Here is a 25,747-nt window from a genome sequence, read left to right on the forward strand (position 1 = left end):
GTCCAGACGCGGTCTTGCGTGATGAGCCAGGCGAAAAATTTGTATTTAGGCGGTGCCCAAGTCTTCCATATTGAGCCAATGCTTGGCGCTTTAACACATCCTAGAAATTGCGCTCTGTAGGCCGATGCCGCAGTATATTCCCCCGAGGGCGTGAACTTCCAAGTAATAGTGTCCTCCTGGTGGGTCTCCAGTCGGACATGGCGTATCAAGTTCCAGGGTATTGCGAACTGCATAAAAAGGTCAGTAGTGAAGCCCGTCCTGTGGTCAAGATCTCTGATCCATGTGTTATTATGCATACTGGAACCTCGTGCGCTAGCTAAACCAGGACGTGAGGCCGATCCCCGCACGACTCAACCATCAAAACACGACCTGCCGTCCCAACCCCCACACGCCTGCCATTCGGCAGCGTACAATGCATGACTGCCTTCCAAGTTCCAGCTGGAGGATCCCCCCGGTCTCGTCGCTGGCCGGCCGGCCTGCAACGACGCAAATGGGCGGCTGTTCATCAGCGACAGACTCATGATGGTGAGATCCCCGTCGTCTCATCATCCTCCACTCATGGTGGACGACCGACTCTCCTAGTCTCCTACCCTAGCTAACATACCACGTTTGAAGGGCGCGCATCTAGAGTGTCATTTGCACGTGTATATGATGGGGTGGCATTGGCACCGCCATGGTAAATGCTAAGTGCTCTGCCTCTGTTGTAAAGGAATGGATTGTGCAGACTGGACTCGGTGACCTAACAGAAAAGAAGAAGAAGAAGAAGAAGAAGAAGAGCAAACTGAAATCTCTAAAGAGTAACACAGAATAAAACTGGCAGACTGTAGCAAGTCGGCGGGCGTGCAAAAGCAAGAGTGACAACCAGGTATTCACAGGGAAAGAGTTATGCACCCTTAGAATTACAAGTGCGCCTCGCTGGAGGAGGGTGGCAGTTTGAGATGATGTCAGCATGCACCTTGCTGTCACATCCCCATCATCAGCGCCGTTCCTTCCAAATGTTCCAAGCGGTATGTATATATAGGTAACAATTCTGGCCAGTTCCTGCTATTTCCGAGCCAAGCACCCCTGACCACCATTTCTCTTTTCAGAGTGATGCCCGCTGGAGTTTTTAGATATCCTGTTCATCTTCCATGTTCATCAGACAGACTCAGAGAGGCAATCTGGCAAGCTTTGTATGGTCTTTTTAATTCATCTCTGGGATCTAAAAATGTTCACTCAACAAAACCATTAATCCCATTAATTACATTTGTCATCGATCACCAAAATCACTCAAAATGTGATGGATGATGCCATGTTCGTTGCACCCGGCCGTTAGTTTCTTCTGCTGCCTCCAGCTCCAGCCGGCAGGCAGGTACAACTGTACTAGTACAAGTAGAGCGAGCGGAAACCGCAAGGAACTGCCTCGGCGGGAGGGTCACAGCAGCCAGTCACCGGATCATTGAGGTTCGAGTACACCGAGAGAGAGTGAGCTAGAGAGATGGGCGGCGTTGCGGAGACGGCCGCCGCCGTGGCGGTGGTGCTTGTCGGGCTGGCGGCGGCGTGCACGGCATCGGCGACGGCGGCGGGGAGAGGACCGGCATGGAGCGAGGAGGGCTCGGGCGTGCCAGGGGAGGTGACGTACGACCACCGGGCCATGGTGCTGAACGGCACCAGGAGGATACTCTTCGCCGGGGAGATGCGCTATCCGAGGAGCACGCCTGAGGTACGGTAACGCGAATCCTCACCTCCATCTCGATCCGTCGCTAGCTTGCCCTCGTACATGCTGGCACGCTGTTGTTTATCTTTCTCGCGTGATCTTGATTACCTGAGCTGAGACGACGATCGATTTCATTTCGTCCCGTTGCGCGCGTGCCCTTCGTATTTGTCCCGGGCCATGGAGAAGGTACGATGGGTCCACAGGTGGTGAAGCCGATCGAAATGATTAGCAGATTGTGCTGGTGCCGGTCGCGCGCGTCGCGTCACGTTCACGGTTGGTCGTCGACTCGTCGGAGCAGCGACCGACGTGGTGACGTCGAAGCACGCTGAAGTGCATCTAGGCCGATAGATGTAATGGTAAGTTTCGGTGATTAATGACAACCATATGCGACTAACGTGTGTTTTGAAGAAAAAATTATTGTTTAATTTAGTCTCATATGAAATGTGAAAAGAGACCCCTCAATTCGGAACAATCATACGTGCCAAGGACTCAATTTCAAAGATTAAGGACTTTTCTAGCCTCAAGTGTCACAAGGAGATGAAGAACACTTAATTTAGATAGGGTTTATAGTTTTTAGTTCTTGACCGTACTATTAAGAGGGGTTCATGAGTTAGTAGCTTGATCAAAATTGAGTTGGCCTTAAAATCTTGCACACTCACTCAAAAACAGCTCAAGATGGTAAATAGAAGTTAACACAACACTTGGAAGAAGAAACAATCGAAGTTACTTTGAAATCCAAGTCAATCCATCTGAAAACCAGAAAAAAACAGCAGCACCGGTTGAACCGGTGCCCTAGCGTCGGAGCATCCGATGCTTGGCGGAAGGACCGATGCCCTATCGGTCTATCTTCTCTGGATGAAGGCACAAATCAAGTCTAGCACTGGTTGAACCGATGGTCAGAAAAGTAAGCACCGGTGCAATGGAAGTTCTTTGTTCCAGAGAGCATGTTTTGGTGGACTTCAACTTCTCTTAAGCACCGGTTGAACCGACGCTTCGGAATCAAAGCACCGGTGCATTAGAAGTCCTATGTTCCAGAGAGCTTGTTTGAATTGATCAGTGAAACTCTTCAGCACCGGTTGAACCGAAGCCCCTACGGAGCATGCACCGGTGCATTGAAGCAAGCCTGGACACTGTGTCAGAACCCCAACGGCTACAATTTGGACAAAGAGACCGGTTGAACCGACGCCTCAACACTGACACCCATCGGTTCTTCCGGTGCTCACGGTTTTTCTGCAGTGGACTTCCAACGGCTATGCAACTCCCTCCACTCTATATAAGGGCACCCCATGGCTCATTTCAGTTGCCTTTGACACCCTGAATACTTGAGGCCACACTTGAGAAGAAGAGAAAGTGCTTTGAGCAAACAAGAGAAGATCTAGCATTTTGTTTGTGCTTCAACCTTGAAGAATCCATCCTTTGCAAGTGTAGCAAGTGTGCTTGAGCTAGGGCCAACTGAGTGTAGGTCAAGTGAATGCTTAGGAGCTTGTTACTCTTGGTGTTTGATGGCACCTAGCCGGTCTTGGTGATTGGGAGGTTCTTGGTGAGCTCTTGTAGTTTGTGGGAGCCCCAAGACGAGAAGTTTGTTTACCTAGTGTGCATCCATCTGGGCAAAATGATCAGGATAGTGTGTTTACCTACCTAAGGACCCTTTGCTAGCATGCTCTAGTGACTAGGTTTCGAATTTATAGATTGGACAATACTAGTCTAGGTTAAGGACTAGTTAGAAATTCGAAAAAGTCCCAATTCAACCCCCCCTTCTTGGGCCACGATCTTTTCAATTGGTATCAGAGCGAGGGCTCTCTTTGTAGGCTTAAAATCCTAGAGAATGGCCGGGGGAAGTGGTGGTCCACCCAAGCTCGATGGGAGAAACTATGCTTATTGGAAAGCTCGCATGGCGGGTTACCTTAAGGCTATAAATCCCATCGCTTGGGCGGTCACGGAAAAACCTATTGTTGGTCCGTGGAATGAGGATCAAGTCAAATATGGTGCTAGAGCTAAGAATGCTTTATTTGATGCTCTTAGTGAGGAGATCTTTGCTCGTGTTCATAGCAAGAAGACCTCTCATGAAATTTGGGAAGCACTTGAAGCTATCTATGTTGGTTCTAAAAAGCTTCGTGAAGAAAAATATCAAGTGCTTAAGGAAAAACTTAATGAATTCAAAATGCTTCCAAATGAGTTGGTTGAACAAATGTTTGCTCGATTAAATGTGCTTATTGAGGACATTAACGCTCTTGAAATTTCTCCCTTGTCTAACAGTGACATCATACGGAAGATCCTACATTGTCTACACAAGCCCAAGTACAACATCGTCACCTCATTGCTCTATGAGAAGGATCTTGAAACGCTCGAAGTGAGTGATGTTGTTGGGAAGATTCGATCTCATGAGATGTTCCTCTTGGGAGAAGTTGATCCACCGCAAGACAAGAGAGATCTTGCACTCAAAGCTAAAAGTGATCACAAGTCCAAGAAAAAGAACAAGTGCAAAGTTCCATCACCAAGCTCAAGCGAAGATGAAGCTAATGAAGATTTAAGTGATGAAGATGGTGATGTTGAGCTAGCACTTCTCATGAGAAAGACCTCCAAGATGATGTTAAGATTGAACAAGAAAGGGTACAACTATGACCCTAAGAAAAATAAGTTTCGTACCCGGAAGAGCAAAGACAATGTCAAGAAAGTTTGTTACAATTGTGGCAAATATGGTCATCTCTCATATGATTGTCCGGAGCCTTCAAAGCTCAACAAGAAACAAGAAGATGGTGACAATCAATACAAGACTTCAAAGAAAAATCATGAGAAGAAGGACCACAAGAAGAAAGGGTCTTTCACAAGAAAAGAGAAGGTCAAGGCTTTTCTTAGAGAATGGATCACGGATGGTGAATCCTCAAATGATGACTCAAGTGATGAAGAATCAAATAAAAAGATTGTGGGGATTGCCATGCATAATGATGAAGATGATGGTGATGAGGCACCTCTACCTCCACCACCCATGTGCTTCATGGCAAGAGGTAACTCCAAGGTGAGTGATAATGATGACTCCTCTAGTGATGAAAGTGAACATTGCTTATCTCCTATTGAAGTGCAAAACATCCTAGAAGAGTACCAACAAGTGATCAAGAAGTACAAATCAAAATGTAAAGTTCTTGAAATTGAATATGCCAAACTTAAGGCCTCAAATAATGAGTTAATTGTTAGGCACAATGAGATAATAGAAACTCATGATACAAGCATTGTTCCTAGCAAACAACTTAAAGAGGAGCATGACAAGCTACTTGTTAAGCATGATGAATTAAATATTAAATATGAGAAAGTAGTTGTGCTTAACAAGTCACTTACTTCATGCAACAAAAAGCTTAAACTTGATTATGCTAATTTAAATATGAAGTATCAAGAACTTGACCTTGCCTTTGATGCTTTGGATGCAGAACTAAAAGAAACTCAAACAAAAATCATCAAAGTCAATATAGCTACTTCTTGTGATGATTTTGTGAAGTTGCCTCACCCTACTACTTGTCATCATGCTTCTCCTTCTTGTTCAAAGACTAACCATGATAGGGAGAAACAACTTGAGGAGGAACTTGAAAGCATGAGCAAATGCATGTTCAATGTGACAATAAGAGAATACTTGCATAAGGAGATTCTCTTCCACAATGAAAGGCACTACGGGACAAATGGACTTGTATCATTTCCCAACCCTCCAGAAAATTGTCCCAAGTCGGCAGAGCTCATGGCATGCTTCAACAAGGAAGTTGGCTCATATTGTCAACATTGTCAAGTCACCGGTGTAAGCATCTAGGCCCTCAAGGTATGTTTCGGTGATTAATGACAACCATTATTGTGACTAATGAGTTTGTGCAGCTTAATAGATCATTATCGCTCATTTGGTCATATGTCAAAAGAGGCCCCTCAATTTCATTATTCAAAAAGGCGATCTCAGTATTCAACTCAATTTTATGTCAAGACTAAGGATCTTTCTAGTCCTAAGTGTCATAAGGTTGAGAAGGACACTTAGGTTAGTATAGGTTTTATAGTTTTGTAGTGATCGCACTATTAAGAGGGGTTAAGGCTAAGTAACTTGAGCATGGACATGATCATTTGAAAATGGATGCACACTATGGTCACTCAGGTTTCTAGAAGTTCAAATAAGTGGTTCTCAAACTATATCTCAAGAATATTTGGATTTCATTCAAAACTCAAATCAGAAAAGACAAAATCAGAAAAAGTCTATACACCGGTTTAACCGACGCTCTCAATTTTCTATACGTCGGTTAAACGAAGTCAGCAGAGTCTGGACAAATTCAATACACCGGTTAAACCGACGTGTTTGAAATTAACGTCGGTGCATTAGTCCAGAGTTGGTTTTTCCAGGGTATTTCAAGTTCTATACACCGGTTAAACCGACGCTGTTTAAATCAAGACGTCGGTGCAATTGACCAGTGAGATGGTTTTTCAGAGGAATTCAAAAGTTGTACTCACCGGTTAAACCGACGATAGGTTTGAGTTAACGTCGGTGCAGTTGTCCAGAGACTTGGTTTTTCAGTGGATCAGTGGACAACTACACTCACCGGTTAAACCGATGGTACGTCGGTCAATCTGCTCAAGTTGTAACGGCTAGTTTTCAGAAGAGCCAGTTTACATTCACCGGTTAAACCGACGATGACAAATGGAGGGACGTCGGATTAACCGGCGCTACGCAGTTTTCTGGCAGCTTTTCTCCAACGGCTCTATTTGTGTGAGCTGCCTATATATACCCCTCCAATGGGTCATTTCGCCCACTCTTGACACCAGGCAACATCCATACACTCATACTATAGTCAAGAGCCACATTGAGCTTCATCATTCACATACTTGTGTTTTCAATCAATCAAGAAGCAAGATTAAGGACTTGAGTAGAGAGAAGCTAGTGTGCATTCGTTCTTGGTGATCGGTTCTTGCTCAAGTGGAGGCCTTAGCTTGTTACTCTTGGTGATTGGCATCACCTAGGCGATCTTGGTGATCGGGGTGTTTCTCGCGGAGCTTGCCAAGGATTGTGGGAGCCCGGAGAAGAAGATTGTACGTGGCTTGATCTCCACCACGCCGGGATGGTGAACGGAGACTCTTAGTGAGCGCCCTCGTCTCGGTGACTTGGGAGGTGACAAGACTCTTTGAGAGTGTCACAATGTGGATTAGGGGTGTGTGCCAACACATCGATACCACGGGAAAAAATCCGGTCGTCTCTTGTCCACTCTCTTTATTCAAGCATTTTCTTTCTTGCAATCTACTCATGTGCTTGACTTAGAGATCATAACTTAGCTCTACCTTGCTAGGCTTTACTTTGTTTTTATCTCTCTTAGCTTGTGTAGGTAGCTTAGTTATCCGGTTGGTGAATTGGTGCCCTACTAGCTTTGTATAGGTTAAGATTGCTTTACTTTGTTTTAGAAATTGAAAAAGGCCCAATTCACCCCCCCTCTTGGTCCATCGATCCTTACAATTGGTATCAGAGCCTCGTTGCTCATTTGGATCATTAGGCTTCACCGCCTAGAGCTATGGCCAAGATGGGTGGTTCGCCGCCCCACTTCGAGGGCAAGAACTTTGCTTATTGGAAAGTTCGCATGGCCGCATATCTTGATGCGATTGCCCCCGAAGTGTGGTTGGCCACTAAGACCGGATTCACCGGAACTCCCACCGCCGAACAATTAAAATGGAATGCCAAGGCTAGAAATGCAATTTTCGAAGCCATTAGTGAGGAAGTCTTTGCTAGAGTTAATGGCATGGACTTAGCAAGTGATATTTGGAAGGAGCTCATTGAAATTCATGAAGGCTCCACTAAAGTTCGTGAGCAAAAATATAATTTGTTTAGAGCTAATTATGATTCTTTTAAAATGCTACCTCATGAAAATTGCAATGATATGTACTCTCGCTTGAATGTCATTGTCAAGGACATTAATGCACTTGAAATATCCAAAATTGACAGTTCCTCCATCAATCGCAAGATTCTCATGCTCCTCCCGAGGCCCAAGTATAACATCATCAATGCTATGCTTCAAAAGGAGAATCTTGACACAATGTAAGTAGGAGAACTTGTGGGCGAAATTCGCGCTCATGAGATGAGTATCCTTGTTATGTCCGAAGAGCCAACTTCAAGCAAATCAATTGCTCTAAAGACCAAGGCAAACAAAGCCCGCAAGCTCAAGATGATAAAGCAAGATTCAAGCTCAAGCAATGAAGAAGATGATCATCATGAAAACTCATCCGATGTTGAAGATGATGGAGAGCTTGCTCTCATGATGAGGAAGTTCACCCGCTTGAATGACAAGATCAACAAGAAGGGTTTCAACTTTGACTCAAAAAAGAGAATGTTCCGGCCAATGGATGTAAAGAACAAAATTTGCTACAATTGTGGAGAAAAAGGTCACATCCGTCCAAATTGCCCCAAGCCGGACAAAAGAAACAAAGACAACAAGAGCAAGCATCGCCATGATTCAAGCGATGATGAAGAAGAAGAAAGGAAAAACAAGAACAAGAGACTTGGGAAGAAAAAAAAGCCATGACAAGAAGACCAAGCTCTTCCCAAAGAAGAAAGGGCACACCAAGAGAAGCTTCTTGGTGGAAAAACAAGAGTGGGTGACCGATGTCTCGTCAAGCGAAGAGTCAAGTGATGAAGAAGACATAGTCACCATCGCCCTCACAAATGAAGAACCATCACTACCTCCACCTCCAATGTGCCTCATGGCCAAAGGTAACTCTAAGGTATGTGAGAGTGAAGATGATAGTGATGATGAGCTTGACCCTAATGAGTTTGCTAACCTCATTAATGAGTATACATCCGTTATCAAGAGGGAAAAGGGCAAAGTCAAGGTTCTTGAGAGCACTCGTGCCAAGTTAGAGCTTGCCCACTCCGATTTGCTTAGCAAGTACAATGACTTGCTTAAAAAGCACAATGAGTCACTTGTACTTGCTAAGCAAGTTGAAGAGAGCCACAAAAAGCTTAAACAAGAGCATAGAGAGTTGGCTCACAAGTATCAAGAACTTGAATTTGCCTATGAAGCAATTGACCCAAGTCTTGAGAACTTTGCTCATGAAACTATTGAGAAGGTCAATGCTTCTACTTCATGTGATGACCTACTCATTAATGCAAATACTACTAATGTTTTGCCCGAGCTTGCACCTTCTAGGGAAAAGGAATTGATGGATCAAGTTGCAAGCCTCAAGAGTAGTGTGGAGAAGCTCTCAAGAGGAGAATACATCCACAAAGAGATTCTCTTCAACAATGCCTGTGACTATGGCAAAAGAGGTCTTGGTTCATTTCCGGAGCCAAATATAGCCACTACTCCTTCTCCGGAGATAAAGATTAGCTTCATCAAGGAAGTTGGATCATATTGCCAACATTGCCAAGTCACCGGGCACCACACTAGGGAGTGCACTTTACCATCACGTCCTCTTCCTAAATTACCCAAGAATTATTCTTCAATGTTTCAAAATAACCATTTTCTCTTGAGTAAAGTGAAGGGCAAGGTGAAGGCCAAATTCATTGGCAAACTCACTAAGGAGTCAAAGAAAAAGCTCCCCAAGCAACTTTGGGTCCCAAAAGCTCTTGTCACACATGTGCAAGGCCCAAAGCTTGTTTGGGTTCCTAAAACTCAAAAGTGAATTCTCATGTGTGTAGGTGAACTACAAAGCCGGTGGAAAACATTGGGTACTAGATAGAGGTTGCTCTCAACATATGACCGGCAATGATAGCATGTTCACCTCCCTTGAAGACCCCGGCGATCATGAACATGTCACCTATGGTGATAACTCAAGGGGAAAAGTTTTAGGTTTGGGTAGAATAGCTATCTCTAAAGATTTATCCATTTCTAATGTCTTGTTTGTAGAAGCACTTAGTTTTAATCTTATTTCTATTGCTCAATTGTGTGATCTTGGACTAACGTGTACCTTTGACAAGAATGGTGTTGTAGTAACTCTTGAAGAAGACAAGTCAATGGTATTCACGGGGTTTAGGCATGGCAACATCTATTTAGTGGACTTCTCTTCAAAGCAAACAAGCACCATGACATGCCTCTTCACCAAGTCTTCTCTTGGGTGGCTTTGGCATAGAAGAATTGCTCATATTGGCATGAGCAACCTCAAGAAAGCCCACAAGAGAGGGATGATCACCGGCTTGAAGGACGTCACCTTTGACAAGAACAAGCTATGTAAAGCATGTCAAGCCGGGAAGCAAGTTGCAACACATCATCCCATCAAGACGATGTTGTCTACCTCCAAGCCGCTCGAGCTACTACACATGGATCTCTTTGGTCCAACTACATACAAGAGCATTGGTGGTAACCTCTATTGCCTAGTAATCGTTGATGATTTTTTACGTTACACTTGGGTTATGTTTCTAGGCGATAAGGGTGAAACTCCGGAACTCTTCAAGACATTTGCAAGAAGAGCTCAAAGGGAGTACAACTCCCCAATTGTGAAGATCCGGAGTGACAACGGCACCGAGTTCAAGAACATGAAGATTGAAGAATGGTGCGATGAAGAGGGCATCAAGCATGAGTTTTCCGCCACCTACACGCCTCAACAAAATGGAGTGGTGGAAAGAAAGAACAAGACTCTCATCACCCTAGCTAGAGCAATGTTGGATGATTATGGCACGTCCGAGAAGTTTTGGGCGGAAGCAATCAACACGGCGTGTCATGCATCCAACCGAGTATATCCTCACCGACTCCTCAAGAAAACTCCATATGAGCTCATCACTGGGAAGAAACCAAATATATCATACTTTCGAGTCTTTGGTTGCAAATGCTTCATCTACAAGAAGAAAAGGCTCGGTAAGTTTGAAAGTAGATGTGATGAAGGTTTCTTTCTTGGTTATGCATCAAACTCCAAAGCATATAGAGTATTCAATCAAACCTCCGGGTTAGTTGAAGAAACATGTGATGTGGAGTTTGATGAATCTAATGGCTCCCAAGAGGAGGTTGTTGGCTATGAAAATGTAGGTGATGAGGAGATTGATGAAGCTTTGAAGAAGATGTCCATTGGGGATATCAAGCCGGAAGAGGTGCATGAAGGCAATGATCAAGGGGGAGGACCTTCCTCATCTACACCAAGCACCTCCACGGCGCCCCAAATGGATGAAGATCAAGAAAAAGATGATACACAACCTCAAGAAGATGTGCCAACGCCAACACCCCAAGTTCAAGAACAAGAAGAGCAAAGTGTTCCACCACAAGCACAAGTCACACATGATCCACCCCAACAAGCATCCACGCAAGTACCGCTAGTGAAGCATGGTCGCATCTCCAAGGATCATCCAATTGGTCAAATCATTGGTAGTCCATCAAAGGGAGTAAGAACTCGCTCTAAACATGCTTCATTTTGCGAATATCACTCGTTTGTTTCTTGTATTGAACCCACTAGAATAGAGGAAGCGCTTGAGGACTCGGATTGGGTGATGGCCATGCAAGATGAGTTGAACAACTTCACCCGCAATGAAGTTTGGGTCTTCGAAGCTCCTCCGAAAGACAAGAACATCATCGGCACCAAGTGGGTCTTTCGAAACAAACAAGATGAACATGGGGTGATGATACGCAACAAAGCAAGACTTGTGGCAAAAGGGTTTTCTCAAGTCGAAGGTTTGGATTTTGGTGAAACTTTTGCTCCGGTCGCAAGACTTGAAGCTATCCGTATCCTTCTTGCTTACTCTTCACATCATAACATTAAGTTTTATCAAATGGATGTGAAAAGTGCATTCTTAAATGGCGTTATTAACGAACTTGTTTATGTTGAGCAACCTCCCGGGTTTGAAGATCTGAGGAATCCTAACCATGTTTATAGGTTGCACAAGGCACTCTATGGGCTCAAACAAGCTCCAAGGGCTTGGTATGAGAGGCTTCGTGACTTCCTAATCATGCAAGGCTTCAAGATCGGGAGGGTGGACACCACGTTGTTCACAAAAGACGTCAACGGGGATCTTTTCATTTGTCAAATTTATGTTGACGATATTATCTTTGGCTCAACTAATGATTTACTAAGCCATGAGTTTGCTACCATGATGTCTAGGGAATTCGAGATGTCCATGATTGGCGAATTGACCTTCTTCCTTGGTTTTCAAGTCAAACAAATGAAGGAAGGGACATTCATCCATCAAGAAAAGTATACTAAAGATATCTTGAAGAAGTTCAAGATGGATGAGTGCAAGCCAATCAAGACACCCATGGCAACCAATGGGCATCTCGACTTGGATGTGGATGGTAAACCGGTTGATCAATCCCTCTATCGTTCTATGATAGGGTCTTTGCTTTACCTTACCGCATCTAGGCCCGATATAATGTTTAGTGTGTGCTTGTGTGCCCGCTTTCAAGCTAACCCAAAGGAGTCACACCTTTCGGCTGTGAATAGGATCCTTCGGTATCTCAAGCACACTCCTAGCATAGGCTTGTGGTACCCCAAAGGCGCTAGTTTAGATCTCTTGGGATACTCGGATTCGGATTTTGCCGGAAGCCGTGTGGATCGCAAGAGTACCTCCGGGGGTTGCCACTTGCTTGGGCGTTCTCTAGTTTCTTGGTCGAGTAAGAAGCAAAATTCCGTGGCTTTGTCCACCGCGGAAGCGGAATATATAGCGGCCGGTGCATGTTGTGCCCAAATCCTATATATGAAGCAAACCCTTTTGGACTTTGGTGTGAAACTAGATAGGATCCCACTCCTTTGTGACAATGAAAGTGCCGTAAAAATTGCCAAGAATCCGGTTCAACACTCTCGCACAAAGCACATTGATATTCGCCATCACTTCTTGCGTGATCACGAAGCCAAAGGAGACATATCTCTTCAAGGTGTGAGATCCGAGGAGCAATTGGCGGATATCTTCACAAAACCATTAGACGAGAGTACCTTTGTTAGGCTAAGGAATGAGCTTAATATGTTAGATGCGGCAAACGTCATGTAAGTTGCCATGTCATATAGAAAAATGCATACATATAGGACACTTGTCTAACTATGGTAAGATAGTGATGAGCAAGGGTTTAGCTAGAGGTGGTGGTCCACTTGTTTTCCTCTAGGCTTGTTGAAAGGCTCATCATGAAGAAGCTTCCCGTGGGTTCAAACTTGACAAGTAGATCTTAATTTCTTGTTATGCATTTCTTGTCATATAGATGTGCACTTCATGTTTATTTTACTTTCGCATGTGGTTGTAGTTTGCATCATCATTGCATGCGTAAGGGTCACAAAGGAGATCACTTGATGAAAATGAGACTTGTTTCATATACAAGATCTTAATTCATGAAAAGTGAAAAGAGCAAAGTGTTAGGTGCGTTATTGCCTAGTGAGCAATGTCATGATGAGTTTGAAGTTTTCTATCTTCAATATTCCTATGACATGGCTCATACATTTTATTTGGCGTTTTGTCTCTCTTGCGGCTTTTCCTTTTGTTTAAAAAGAAAATTATTTAAGCAAGTATGCTATCCTATTTATTTTGAGGGGTAAAGTCGCCTATGCAAGTCCATTAACTTGAGTTTATTTGAGTCTTATAAGTTTATTGGACTTAGCATAGAAGAGTGAGCTGAGTGTGGGGTTTTTGCCTTCACCGGTTAAACCGACGTTCAAAGGATCTATACCCATCGGATTAACCGGCGTTACTAAAGTTTGTCTCAGCTCAGTCAAGTTTCATGCGTTCAACCGGCGTATACAAAAGTCAGATCATCGGATCAACCGGTGATAGTAAATGCAAATCAGACCTAGCAATCAACCGGTGTTCTGATCAATCAACCGACGAGTACACTCTTGACAGCATCGGTTCAACCGGCGTTCAAAAACAGATCTGGTAGAGTCTCGGGTGAACTGCACCGACGCAATCAACCGGCGCTCAAACCCTAGGCGTCGGATCGACCGGCGTTAAGGAAAATCGCGGGTCCCACCTGTCATATATGAGTCGTGCACGAGCCGCCGCCTCTCTTTCCTCTCCGTTTTCGCCCGCATCCATCTCGAGCCGCCGCCGCCTTCCCTTCGCGCCGCCGCCGTCTCTCCACACTGCCGCCGTGCGCCCGCGCTGCCACCACCGTTCCACCTTGCCGCCGCCGTGCGCCGTCACTCCAAGTCGCCGCCGCGCACCCTCGCGCTCACCCAGCGCCGCCTGCGCGCGTAGCCGCCATCACCGCCACACTACACCTCGCCGCCGCCTGTGCCTCACGCCGCCACCACCGCTTTCCTCACAGCCCACGCAGCCTCGCCGCCGCTCCCACACGCCTTGCCGCCCACGCAGCCGTGCCTCCTCACCATTCACGCCGCAGCCGCAGCCGATCAGTGCACGCCAAGTGTTCGATCGTTTGTCTGATTGAGATGGGTCGCGAGAAGAGGAAGGGAAAGGAAGTTGTGGTCGACAAGCCCGCTCGGAAGCGGACTCGTGCAGAGAAGGAGGCCGAGAGGGCCGAGATGGTGGCCAAGGCCGCCGAGGAGCAGGCATCAGGCCGTGCTCGTCCGTTCCAGATCAGGGAGGACCCCAGAGGCAGAGGCAGAGGCAGAGGCAGGGGCATGGGTAGAGTGAGAGGTGCCAGGGCCACCAGAGCCGCGACGGCAGCAGCAGCAGAGTCAGATCAGTCAGATACAGCTGCAGATTTTGACTCAGAGGCAGCACAGTCAGAGGGGCAGAGTTCTCCACAGCAGTCGTCTGAGAGAGGTTCCCCGGCAGCGATAGAGCGTCACACTGGACCGAGGACTCGGGGAGGACACCAGCCACAGGAGCCCCGCAGGTCAGCAGCAGCAGCAGCAGCAGCTCGCAGAGCCGAGGCCCTAGAGGCCGAGCGCGCAGTGTTCCGTATGGACACTGTTATGCGTCTGGAGCCAGGTGTGATGCTCCAGAACTTGACCCGAGCCAATGCGGTCAAGGTCAAGAGGCTCAGGTGGAGTGTTGACGAGGAGGTCTGGTTCCCAGTGACCCGAGACAGCAGAGTCGACAGGAGGTTCTGGACTTTGCTACAGGCCAGCTTCTACGAGACTTTCCAGCGGAGGGGCCACCGGATCTTTCAGCACAGGGTTCTTGACTGGGTCTCACTGAGGACAGCCGCAGGGGGAGCAGATGTGAGAGCACACTTTGCTCACTTCAGAGGTCTGCCCAGACTGCTAGAGATGGAGCAGAACTGTTATATCGAGGACTGGGTCAGAGTGTTCTACGCTATAGCTTGGATAGCCCCCGAGCGCAGAGCCGTGCACTTCATGTTTGGAGGGCAGGACTTTGGTTTGTCGAGGGCGACCATTGCTGGTATTCTTGGAGTTGACCTGGTCGACGTCTCGCTGCACGAGAGGGTTTACGGGGACTCAGATCCACCCCGCAGGGCGATGGTTGGCGGGATTGCTCCTTCTCACGAGGCGATCACTCAGTGCTTCCGCCAGCCGTTCCCAGCCTCTTACGCCAGAGTGCCGAGCTTGCTGACCCCAGAGGCTTACGCTGTTCACATGGCACTCCGGAGGACTCTGTTACCGAGGAGTGGCTACCCAGAGGGGTTCACAGGTTTGCAGCAGCTCTTGCTCCTACACATTCTCACTCACGAGCCATTTGATATAGTTGACTTTATTCTGGCTGAGATCGAGGATGTGATCACTGATGGGATGGGTGTGGTGCGACAGTTTCCCTATGCGCACTGGATCAGTTACATTTGCTCTATGATAGTGCCAGCAGAGTCACCCATCAGTGCCCCTTACCGTCACGACGAGGCTCCCAGGTTCCCTGTCTACCGACCCACAGCTCCACAGGATAGGAGGAGGGGCAGACACGCAGATAGAGCAGCGATGGCTCGACTGTCACCGGAGGTTCAGGCACGAGTGGCAGAGGAGGATGAGGCACTCCTAGCAGCAGAGGCACAGTTTCCCGGGGGAGATGATGAGATTCCCTGGTCTGAGCTTGAGTCAGACTCCTCCGACGACGTTGAGTACTTTCCTTCAGCTGCCCTAGCCAGTCACGATCACGAGGCAGGAGGTTCAGGAGAGCCAGCTCCTCCGACTTCAGCAGCTGCTACAGTATCTGAGTCTCAGGTGACTCAGCCGTCCGAGCTCACTTCACTACTACAGCAGCTCGTGACCCAGCAGAGGGAGGACAGACTTGCTCAGTAGGAGGCCAGGAGAGCCCATGAGGCCCAGATTGCAGCTATTCAGAGAGAGGCAGCCCGAGAGCGTGCAGCGACAGAGGAGCGTTTTGTCGGCCTCATTGACAGAGTTTCACAGAGGACAGACGCTCAGTTCCAGCAGATGCAGCAGGGCATGATGGCGATGTTCGGGATGATCTCACAGCTTTACTCTCACTCCGGACTCGCCCCACTGCAGCCAGGACAGCCAGGCCTTCAGGGTGTTGGAGCACCTCAGCTTGCCGTTACACCAGCTCCAGCCCCTACTGCAGCTCCAATAACCTCAGCGACACCGGAGACCACGTTCTCGATGTCCGCATTACTTGGGTCTGCCGGTCGTCCACTGTTCTCTCCACTGCCAGCGACCACACTCTTTCAGGACTCACCGTCAGCGGTTCAGACGGTCGCCCTCCCTTCCTCACTTCAGGCAGCACCTTCAGGGGGAGGAGCAGTAGAGGAGTCCCTGCTTCCACAGTCGACGCAGCCGGCAGCTTCAGCGGTCACTTCTTCGGATATTGATACTTCTTCCGCTGGCCCGGTTACGACTTTTACGGATCCTCTACCAGGCAGTGCCAGCACGAGAGCCTCCACGACAGTTACTCCCCCAGTGAGCTCAGACCCAGACCAGCAGCTTCCGTCTGTCACTGAGGGTGAGAGTTCTCCGTCCGACGACGACGACCCGGACCGCTTCGTCGCCGTACCACGACAGCACGACCCGTAGCTCGCCTTTTGGTGCTTTGATGCCAAAGGGGGAGAGGTGTTAGGGGGAGCACCAGAGTTAGGGGGAGGGTAGAGCTAGAGAGAGCTCGTAGTTATCAGGACTTTGATTCTTTGTATCACATTTGGTGTTAATTCATGGATATGTACATTTGTCGCTTGAGTATGCCGTTCTTTGAGACATATCTATGGATTTCGTTTGAGCCGTTGAGCTCTTTGGTCCTTCTTTTCGAGTTCGCTTGTGTTTATCTTGCTTTATCTTTCTCGCTCTCTCGTTATTTATGTTTGTGTTGTCATCAATCACCAAAAAGGGGGAGATTGTAAGCATCTAGGCCCTCAAGGTATGTTTCGGTGATTAATGACAACCATTATTGTGACTAATGAGTTTGTGCAGCTTAATAGATCATTATCGCTCATTTGGTCATATGTCAAAAGAGGCCCCTCAATTTCATTATTCAAAAAGGCGATCTCGGTATTCAACTCAATTTTATGCCAAGACTAAGGATCTTTCTAGTCCTAAGTGTCATAAGGTTGAGAAGGACACTTAGGTTAGTATAGGTTTTATAGTTTTGTAGTGATCGCACTATTAAGAGGGGTTAAGGCTAAGTAACTTGAGCATGGACATGATCATTTGAAAATGGATGCACACTATGGTCACTCAGGTTTCTAGAAGTTCAAATAAGTGGTTCTCAAACTATATCTCAAGAATATTTGGATTTCATTCAAAACTCAAATCAGAAAAGACAAAATCAGAAAAAGTCTATACACCGGTTTAACCGACGCTCTCAATTTTCTATACGTCGGTTAAACGAAGTCAGCAGAGTCTGGACAAATTCAATACACCGGTTAAACCGACGTGTTTGAAATTAACGTCGGTGCATTAGTCCAGAGTTGGTTTTTCCAGGGTATTTCAAGTTCTATACACCGGTTAAACCGACGCTGTTTAAATCAAGACGTCGGTGCAATTGACCAGTGAGATGGTTTTTCAGAGGAATTCAAAAGTTGTACTCACCGGTTAAACCGACGATAGGTTTGAGTTAACGTCGGTGCAGTTGTCCAGAGACTTGGTTTTTCAGTGGATCAGTGGACAACTAAACTCACCGGTTAAACCGATGGTACGTCGGTCAATCTGCTCAAGTTGTAACGGCTAGTTTTCAGAAGAGGCAGTTTACATTCACCGGTTAAACCGACGATGACAAATGGAGGGACGTCGGATTAACCGGCGCTACGCAGTTTTCTGGCAGCTTTTCTCCAACGGCTCTATTTGTGTGAGCTGCCTATATATACCGCTCCAATGGGTCATTTCGCCCACTCTTGACACCAGGCAACATCCATACACTCATACTATAGTCAAGAGCCACATTGAGCTTCATCATTCACATACGTGTGTTTTCAATCAATCAAGAAGCAAGATTAAGGACTTGAGTAGAGAGAAGCTAGTGTGCATTCGTTCTTGGTGATCGGCTCTTGCTCAAGTGAAGGCCTTAGCTTGTTACTCTTGGTGATTGGCATCACCTAGGCGATCTTGGTGATCGGGGTGTTTCTCGCGGAGCTTGCCAAGGATTGTGGGAGCCCGGAGAAGAAGATTGTACGTGGCTTGATCTCCACCACGCCGGGATGGTGAACGGAGACTCTTAGTGAGCGCCCTCGTCTCGGTGACTTGGGAGGTGACAAGACTCTTTGAGAGTGTCACAACGTGGATTAGGGGTGTGTGCCAACACATCGATACCACGGGAAAAAATCCGGTCGTCTCTTATCCACTCTCTTTATTCAAGCATTTTCTTTCTTGCAATCTACTCATGTGCTTGACTTAGAGATCATAACTTAGCTCTACCTTGCTAGGCTTTACTTTGTTTTTATCTCTCTTAGCTTGTGTAGGTAGCTTAGTTATCCGGTTGGTGAATTGGTGCCCTACTAGCTTTGCATAGGTTAAGGTTGCTTTACTTTGTTTTAGAAATTGAAAAAGGCCCAATTCACCCCCCCCCCCCCCTCTTGGTCCATCGATCCTTACAACCGGGCATCACACAAGGGAGTGTCCAATTCCTACACGTCCACCTCCTACCTTGCCTCCTAATTACAAGTCTCAATTCAATGAAAATCATTTCTTGTTAAGCAAGCTTAAAAGTGGCAAGGTTAAGGCAAAGTTTATTGGCACTCAAATTAAGGGAAAGCTACCACACCAACTATGGGTTCCTAAAGCTTTAGTAACTCATGTCAAAGGACCCAAACTTGCATGGGTTCCCAAACCTCAAAAGTGATTCACTTGTGTGTAGGTGAACTACAAAGCCGGTGGCAATCATTGGGTGCTTGATAGCGGATGTACACAACACATGACCGGCTATGTAAAGATGTTCACCTCACTAGATGAAGATGTGGGCGATTATGAACATGTCACCTTTGGTGACAACTCAAAACGAAAAGTGGTAGGTTTGGGTAAGGTAGCCATAACCAAGGATCTCTCTATCTCTAATGTGTTGCTTGTTGAGTCGGTTAGTTTTAATTTGTTATCTATTGCTCAACTTTGTGATTTAGGACTAATATGCACCTTTAGTGATAGTGAGGTTGTAGTGACAAGAAAGGAGGATAAGAGCTTAATATTTAAAGGATTTCGACATGGTAACATCTACCTTGTTGACTTCTCATCTAATGATGCAAGATTGGCGACATGTCTCTTCTCCAAGAACTCCATGGGTTGGCTTTGGCATCGCCGCATTGCTCATATTGGTATGAGTCAACTCAAGAAGGCTTTCAAAAGAGGAATGGTGGTTGGTGTTAAAGATGTTACATTTGACAAAAACAAATTGTGTAGTGCTTGTCAAGCCGGGAAGCAATTTGCATCATCACATCCCATGAAGGCTTATTTGTCAACATCAAGAAGCTTGAAGCTACTACACATGGATCTCTTTGGACCAACCACCTACAAAAGTCTTGGCGATAACCTCTATTGTCTTGTAATTGTTGATGACTATTCAAGATACACTTGGACTTTCTTTTTAGAGGACAAGAGCAAGACTATGGGGATCTTCAAGATTTTTGCTTGATTTTTGTCAAGCAAGCTCAAAATGAATTTGAGTCAAGTGTTGTGAAGGTCCGGAGTGACAATGGCACGGAGTTTAGAAACACTCAAGTAGAAGAGCTTTGCAACGACTTGGGGATCAAGCATGAGTTTTCATCAACATACACACCCCAATAAAATGGAGTGGTGGAGAGGAAGAACAAGACATTGATCACTCTTGCAAGAGCAATGTTGGATGACTATGGCATCTCACAAAGATTTTGGGCGGAAGCCATCAACACCGCATGCCATGCATCCAACCGAGTTTATCTTCACCGCTTCTTGGGAAAGACACCCTATGAGCTTCTCATTGGGAGAAAGCCCAACATCTCCTACTTCCGGGTGTTTGGTTGCAAATGCTACATATTCAAGAAAAGGAAGCACCTAGGCAAGTTTGAAAGTAGATGTGATGTTGGTTTTCTTATTGGTTATTCATCAAACTCCAAAGCATATCGAGTATTCAATAGTGCTACAAGCAAAATTGAAGAAACTTGTGATGTGGAGTTTGATGAGACTAATGGCTCCCAAGGGGAAGTTTTCTCTTGTGATGATGTAGGTGATGAACCACTTCGAAAAGTTATGAAGAACCTCGCTATTGGGCAAGTCAAGCCAAAGGAGGAAGTAGAAGATCTACAAGTCTCATCCACTCAAGTTGAAGCCACTTCCAAGGATGACTCAAAGGATGAAGACAAGTCTACACCATCACATCACCGTGATGAGTCATCCGATGAAGAAGATGATGCCTCACCTCCTTTTCATGATGCCCAAGATGAACAAGTGGTTGAAGAACAACTTTCATTTGATGACACGCACATCACAAGTGAACAAGCCCAAGCTTAAGATCAAGATGATGAATCACTAGAAGAATCAACGTTTCAAGCACAAGAGAGGCTTACAAGAACTTCAAGGAATCATCCCATTGACTTGGTCATGGGTAACCCCTCTAGTGGAGTAAGAACTCGTAGACGTCAATATGCCTCTTTTTGTGAATATTACTCGTTTGTTTCTTGCTTGGAACCCACAATTATAGATGAAGCTCTTGAGGACCCGGATTGGGTGATGGCAATGCAAGAAGAGCTCAACAACTTCACCCGCAATGAAGTTTGGGTTCTTGAAGAACGTCCTCAAGACAAGAATATCATTGGTACTAAGTGGGTCTTCCGCAACAAACAAGATGAGCATGGTGTAGTGATTCGCAACAAGACAAGACTTGTGGCAAAGAGCTTTGCACAAGTTGAAGGGTTGGACTTTGGTGAAACATTTGCCCCCGTTGCAAGACTTGAAGCCATTCGTATCCTTTTAGCGTACGCTTCACATCATAACATGAAACTCTTTCAAATGGATGTGAAAAGTGCGTTCTTAAATGGCTTGATTAATGTGTTGGTTTTTGTTGAACAACCTACCGGGTTTGAGGACCCTAGATATCCTAATCATGTTTATAGGTTGCACAAGGCGCTCTACGGGCTCAAGCAAGCGCCAAGGGTTTGGTATGAACGCCTTCGTGACTTCCTTATCAACAAGGGCTTCAAGATCGGGAGGGTGGATACAACTCTATTCACAAAAATCATCAGTGAAGAGCTATTTGTATGTCAAATTTATGTTGATGATATCATTTTTGGTTCAACTAACCCCACTCTTTGCAAAGATTTTGGAGAAATAATGGCTAGGGAATTTGAGATGTCCATGATCGGTGAGCTCAATTTCTTCCTTGGGTTTCAAATCAAGCAATTGAAGGAAGGGACATTCATCCATCAAGAAAAGTATACAAAGGATATTCTCAAGAAATTCAAGATGGATGATTGCAAGCCGATCAAGACTCCAATGCCAACTAATGGACATCTTGACTTGGATGAGGGAGGTAAATCGGTTGACCAAACTCTCTATCGTTCTATGATTGGGTCACTTCTTTACCTAACCGCATCTAGACCCGATATCATGTTTAGCGTATGCATGTGTGCCCGCTTTCAAGCTAATCCTAAGGAATCACACATTAGTGCCGTTAAGAGGATCCTTAGATATCTCAAGCACACGCCGAGCATAGGCTTGTGGTACCCCAAAGGCGCTAGTTTTACACTTTTGGGATACTCGGATTCGAACTTTGCCGGATGCCGTGTGGATCGCAAGAGTACATCCGGTGGGTGCCACTTGCTAGGGCGTTCTTTAGTCTCTTGGTCGTCAAAGAAACAAAATTCTGTGGCCTTGTCAACCGCGGAGGCGGAATATATTGCCGTCGGGGCTTGTTGTGCTCAAATCCTTTACATGAAGCAAAGCCTCTTGGACTATGGTGTAGTATTAGATAGGATCCCGCTCCTTTGTGATAACGAGAGTGCCGTTAAAATTGCTAATAACCCGGTTCAACACTCTCGCACCAAGCACATAGATATTCGCCATCACTTTCTAAGAGATCATGTGGCAAGGAATGATATACTACTTTGTGGTGTTCGTTCCGAAGATCAATTGGCGGATATCTTCACCAAACCTCTAGATGAGAGCACCTTTTGTAGGTTGCGAAGTGAGCTTAACGTATTAGATGCTTCTAACGTCATTTAATTGCCTTGTCATACAGATGCATTTCATATGTACATGTGCTAGGGGCTTGTCTAACCTTGTCAAGATAGTGATGAACTTGGGTCTTGCATGAGCCGGTGGTCTTGGTTTTGCTCATGGCATGAAGAATGGTTCATCATGAAGAAACTTGCCGAGGGTTCAAACTTGACAAGATAGATTTAAATTTTTGCAATGCATGTGCTTGCCATATAGAATGCATCCATGTTTAATCTCTCGCTTTGCATTGGCATTGCATCACGTAAGTAGCATCACAAGGGAGCAAATCACACTTCGAGAAAGATATTCATGCTAAATATGATATATCATCTCCACAAGAGTGATAAGATCAATTTTGCGCTTTCATGCCTATTGAGTCACGTCCTATCGAACTTAAAGTTTCTATCTCTAAGTTCATAGGCAAAGTGGCTCATACATTTGGTTTTTGTGTTTAAACCTCGCTTGGATCTTATTTTGCCTATGTTAATATAAAAGCTTGTGAGCACTTAAAATGAGTGTTTGAGGGGTGAGGTTGTCTCTCGAAAATGATCCAACTTGAGTGTTTATGGCTTTGGTTTTGAAAATTTGGATCAGAAGTAGAGTTTGTAGTTCAGCAGAAAATTTCCTTAACCACCGGTTAAACCGACGCCTGGTTTTTCTCTGCATCGGTTCAACCGGTGCTTAAAGTCTTCGTGGCTCGGTTTCTGCATCGCCTCTGGAACAACCTCCGACCGTTACACCGATGGCCACCGGTGCTTCCGATGGTTGGCGGATGAACCGACGCCTAAGCATCGGTTCAACCGGTGCTACTGCGTGGAGTAAATGGCCCTTGCATAGCCTCTGGACCTTACTCCTGCCGATGCACCGACGCCCGTCGGATGTTCCGGTGCCTCATTAGCGGATCTTCCGGTGACCCTGTTGACCACGTTTCATTTTCGTTCAGATCCGGTCAACGTTGCTCCGATGGTTACACCGGCGCTATTTTCTCTGAACCATCGGACCTTCCGGTGCTTTAGGGTTGGCGGGCCCGCACGTGCTGTTTCACTTAACCGTTCCGCGGGCCCCGCGAGTCAGTCTCACGCTCATCCCCCTTCTTCCTCGCGAACCGCCGCTCCGCGCCCTCGCTCCGCCGCCATGCACCCACTCGCCGCCGCCGCTCCACACGCTCCGCCCCTGCGCCGCCGCACGCGCATAGCCCCTCCTCGCCCGCGCCTCGCCCGCTCCGCGCCTGCGCCGCCTGCTCCACGCCCTCGCCGCGCCTGTGCACCCGTGCTCCGACTGTTCCTCACCGCGCCGCCACTCATCACCGTCGCCAACGGACTCTTTTACGCGCGTAGCCCCTCCTGCTCCACTTCTTTGGAGTTTCCACCGCGATTCGAGCCCTGATTTGAGTTCCTTGCACCTTTGGTTCAAGCGCGCTCAAGGTGTTCGAGCTTTTGCTCCAAAGGGGTTTTCTTCAATCTTTGTCGAGTTCTCTTCTCTGATCCTCCAGGGTATGATCTTCACACTTCCTTGGCATGTGTCATATTTCCCTTTTCATATCTTTCACACATGACCACACATGATCTTAGCCTCTCACTCTCACACATAGGCTCTTAACTTGATGAGATCTACATTAGTGTGTTCCTTCTGAAGTTATCCACTAGAATTCATGTCATAGGCTCAAATCGAATTCTTGTTTTGCCTCTCTTTGTCAGATGGCCGGTGACAAGAAGGGCAAGGGTAAGATGGTTGTGCAGAAAAAGAAGAAGCGCACCCGTGAGGACCGCGAGCGAGAGCAGGCTGAGGCAGTTGCAGATGCAGCAGATAGGCAGGGATCGCTCAGGATCAGGGATCCTCAGGTTCAGGGGGAGCCACAGCAGCAGTTACGTCGCTCAGGACGTACTCAGACAGCTCAGGCCACACCTGAGTCCCGCTCACGTCCACGGACTCGAGGTGGTGGCACTCAGAGGGGAGCAGGTCATGCACCGCAGCAACACACCGACAGTCAGACTCAGACAGGAGGTCAGGACAGTGGTGAGGAGCTGCCCGAGGTTGAGCTCTTTGATCTCAGGGGTATTCCAGGACCGAGGGTCAAGCGACTGAGATATGTCACCCCGGAGCAGTGGTTTCCCGAGCAGAGAGATGTTGGAGTTGATCGTCGCTTTTACACTCTGCTTCAGGAGTCTTTTTACCACACCTACTGCCAGTTGGACATCAAGATCAGTGAGCACAAGATGCTCCACTGGGTAGCTATGCGTGTAGCAGCAGGTGGGACTCCAGTGCTTCCTCTCTTCGAGAGATATGTTGGATTGCCTGCTCTACTCAGTGAGAGGTCCAGATACATTCAAGAGTGGGTTCGAGTTTTCTACGCCACTCTGTTTATAGAGGAGGACCGGCAGTTTATTGACTTCATGTTCTAGGAGAGGCACTATCGTTTGACCCGAGCACGACTGGCTACCTTTCTTGGAGTTCAGATTGCCGAGGAGCCACACTTCATTCACTATCAGGCTTATGGCAGCACGGTACCTCCTCGACGTCGTCATGAGTCTCACGTTCCATCTGACGAGGAGATCAGTATTCTTTTTCAGCAGCCCTTCCTGCCTGGCACACCGAGGACTCCGGACAGGCTGACTCCCATGGCACACTCTATCCACCTAGCTCTGAGGAAGAGTCTGCTGTTCCGGATTGGATACAACGAGGGGATTACAGCTCTGCAGCAGTGGCTCTTGTTGTATATCATGACAGGACGAGACTTTGACCTCGTAGACTTCTTTATCTGCGAGCTTGAGGATGTGATTCTGGATGGGATGACAGTTCACCGTCGTCATCCGTTTGCTCATTGGATCTGTTGGATTATGGCTCAACTAAGTCAGAATGAGCATATGGATGAGCTAGAGCACTCGAGGACACACTTCAGTTTTTACTCACCAGCTACTCCTCGAGATGGTCGTCGTGGCTCGAGAGGCCAGCGCCGAGCACAGCGGGTTCTGAATGAGCGTTTCTTGGCTGAGGGCAGAGTTGCAGATGATCCGACAGCAGCCGAGGACGCTTCACTAGCAGCAGCAGAGGCCCAGCTCCCACACTACCTGATCACAGACTCGGAGGACTCGGAGGATGACGAGGATTTCATTCCCACTGTCACTATTCCTCGAGGTGCTCATGATGATGAGGCAGGATCTTCCGGTGCAGCACGTGCCCCTGCTCCTCCAGTTACCACTGCACAGGTCACACAGCCAGATTCTCTTGCAGCCATTCTTACTCGGCTATCAGATCAGCAGGATAGATTTGCTGCAGCTCAGCTGAGCATGCAGGCCGAGCAGGCTCGTCAGCAGGAGGCCCAGACACTTGTACTTGAGGGCATTCGGCAGCAGCAGGAGGCCATGAGGCTACAGCTACAGCAGCAGTCCCAGATACAGCAGCAGATGTTCACATTCTTCTCGGGATGCTTCGGTCAGCTGTATCGTCACACTGGACTGCCTGAGCCTCAGCTCCCTACACCCCAGCAGCTCCAGTTCGATCCTACTGCTCCCGCTCCTCCTGTTGGCGGATTTGTGCAGACACCCTTGTCATCTTTCCCGCTGTCACCATTTCTTCAGACCGGGTTGTTTGCCAGTCCTGTACCTACTGCTGCTCCGGCTCTGGCTCCACAGCCTAGTGTTTGGACTGCCGAGCACCGTG

At 47.0% G+C, this 25,747-nt stretch overlaps 1 pseudogene; it reads left to right on the top strand.

The window, feature by feature from the left end:
* The first annotated feature begins 1,422 nt into the window (after positions 1 to 1,422).
* LOC120665391 overlaps positions 1,423 to 25,747 on the top strand; it is a 34,405-nt pseudogene continuing 10,080 nt past the window's right edge.

The sequence above is a fragment of the Panicum virgatum genome, chromosome 3N (assembly GCF_016808335.1).
Source record: "Panicum virgatum strain AP13 chromosome 3N, P.virgatum_v5, whole genome shotgun sequence".
In the NCBI taxonomy this organism is placed as follows: domain Eukaryota; kingdom Viridiplantae; phylum Streptophyta; class Magnoliopsida; order Poales; family Poaceae; genus Panicum; species Panicum virgatum.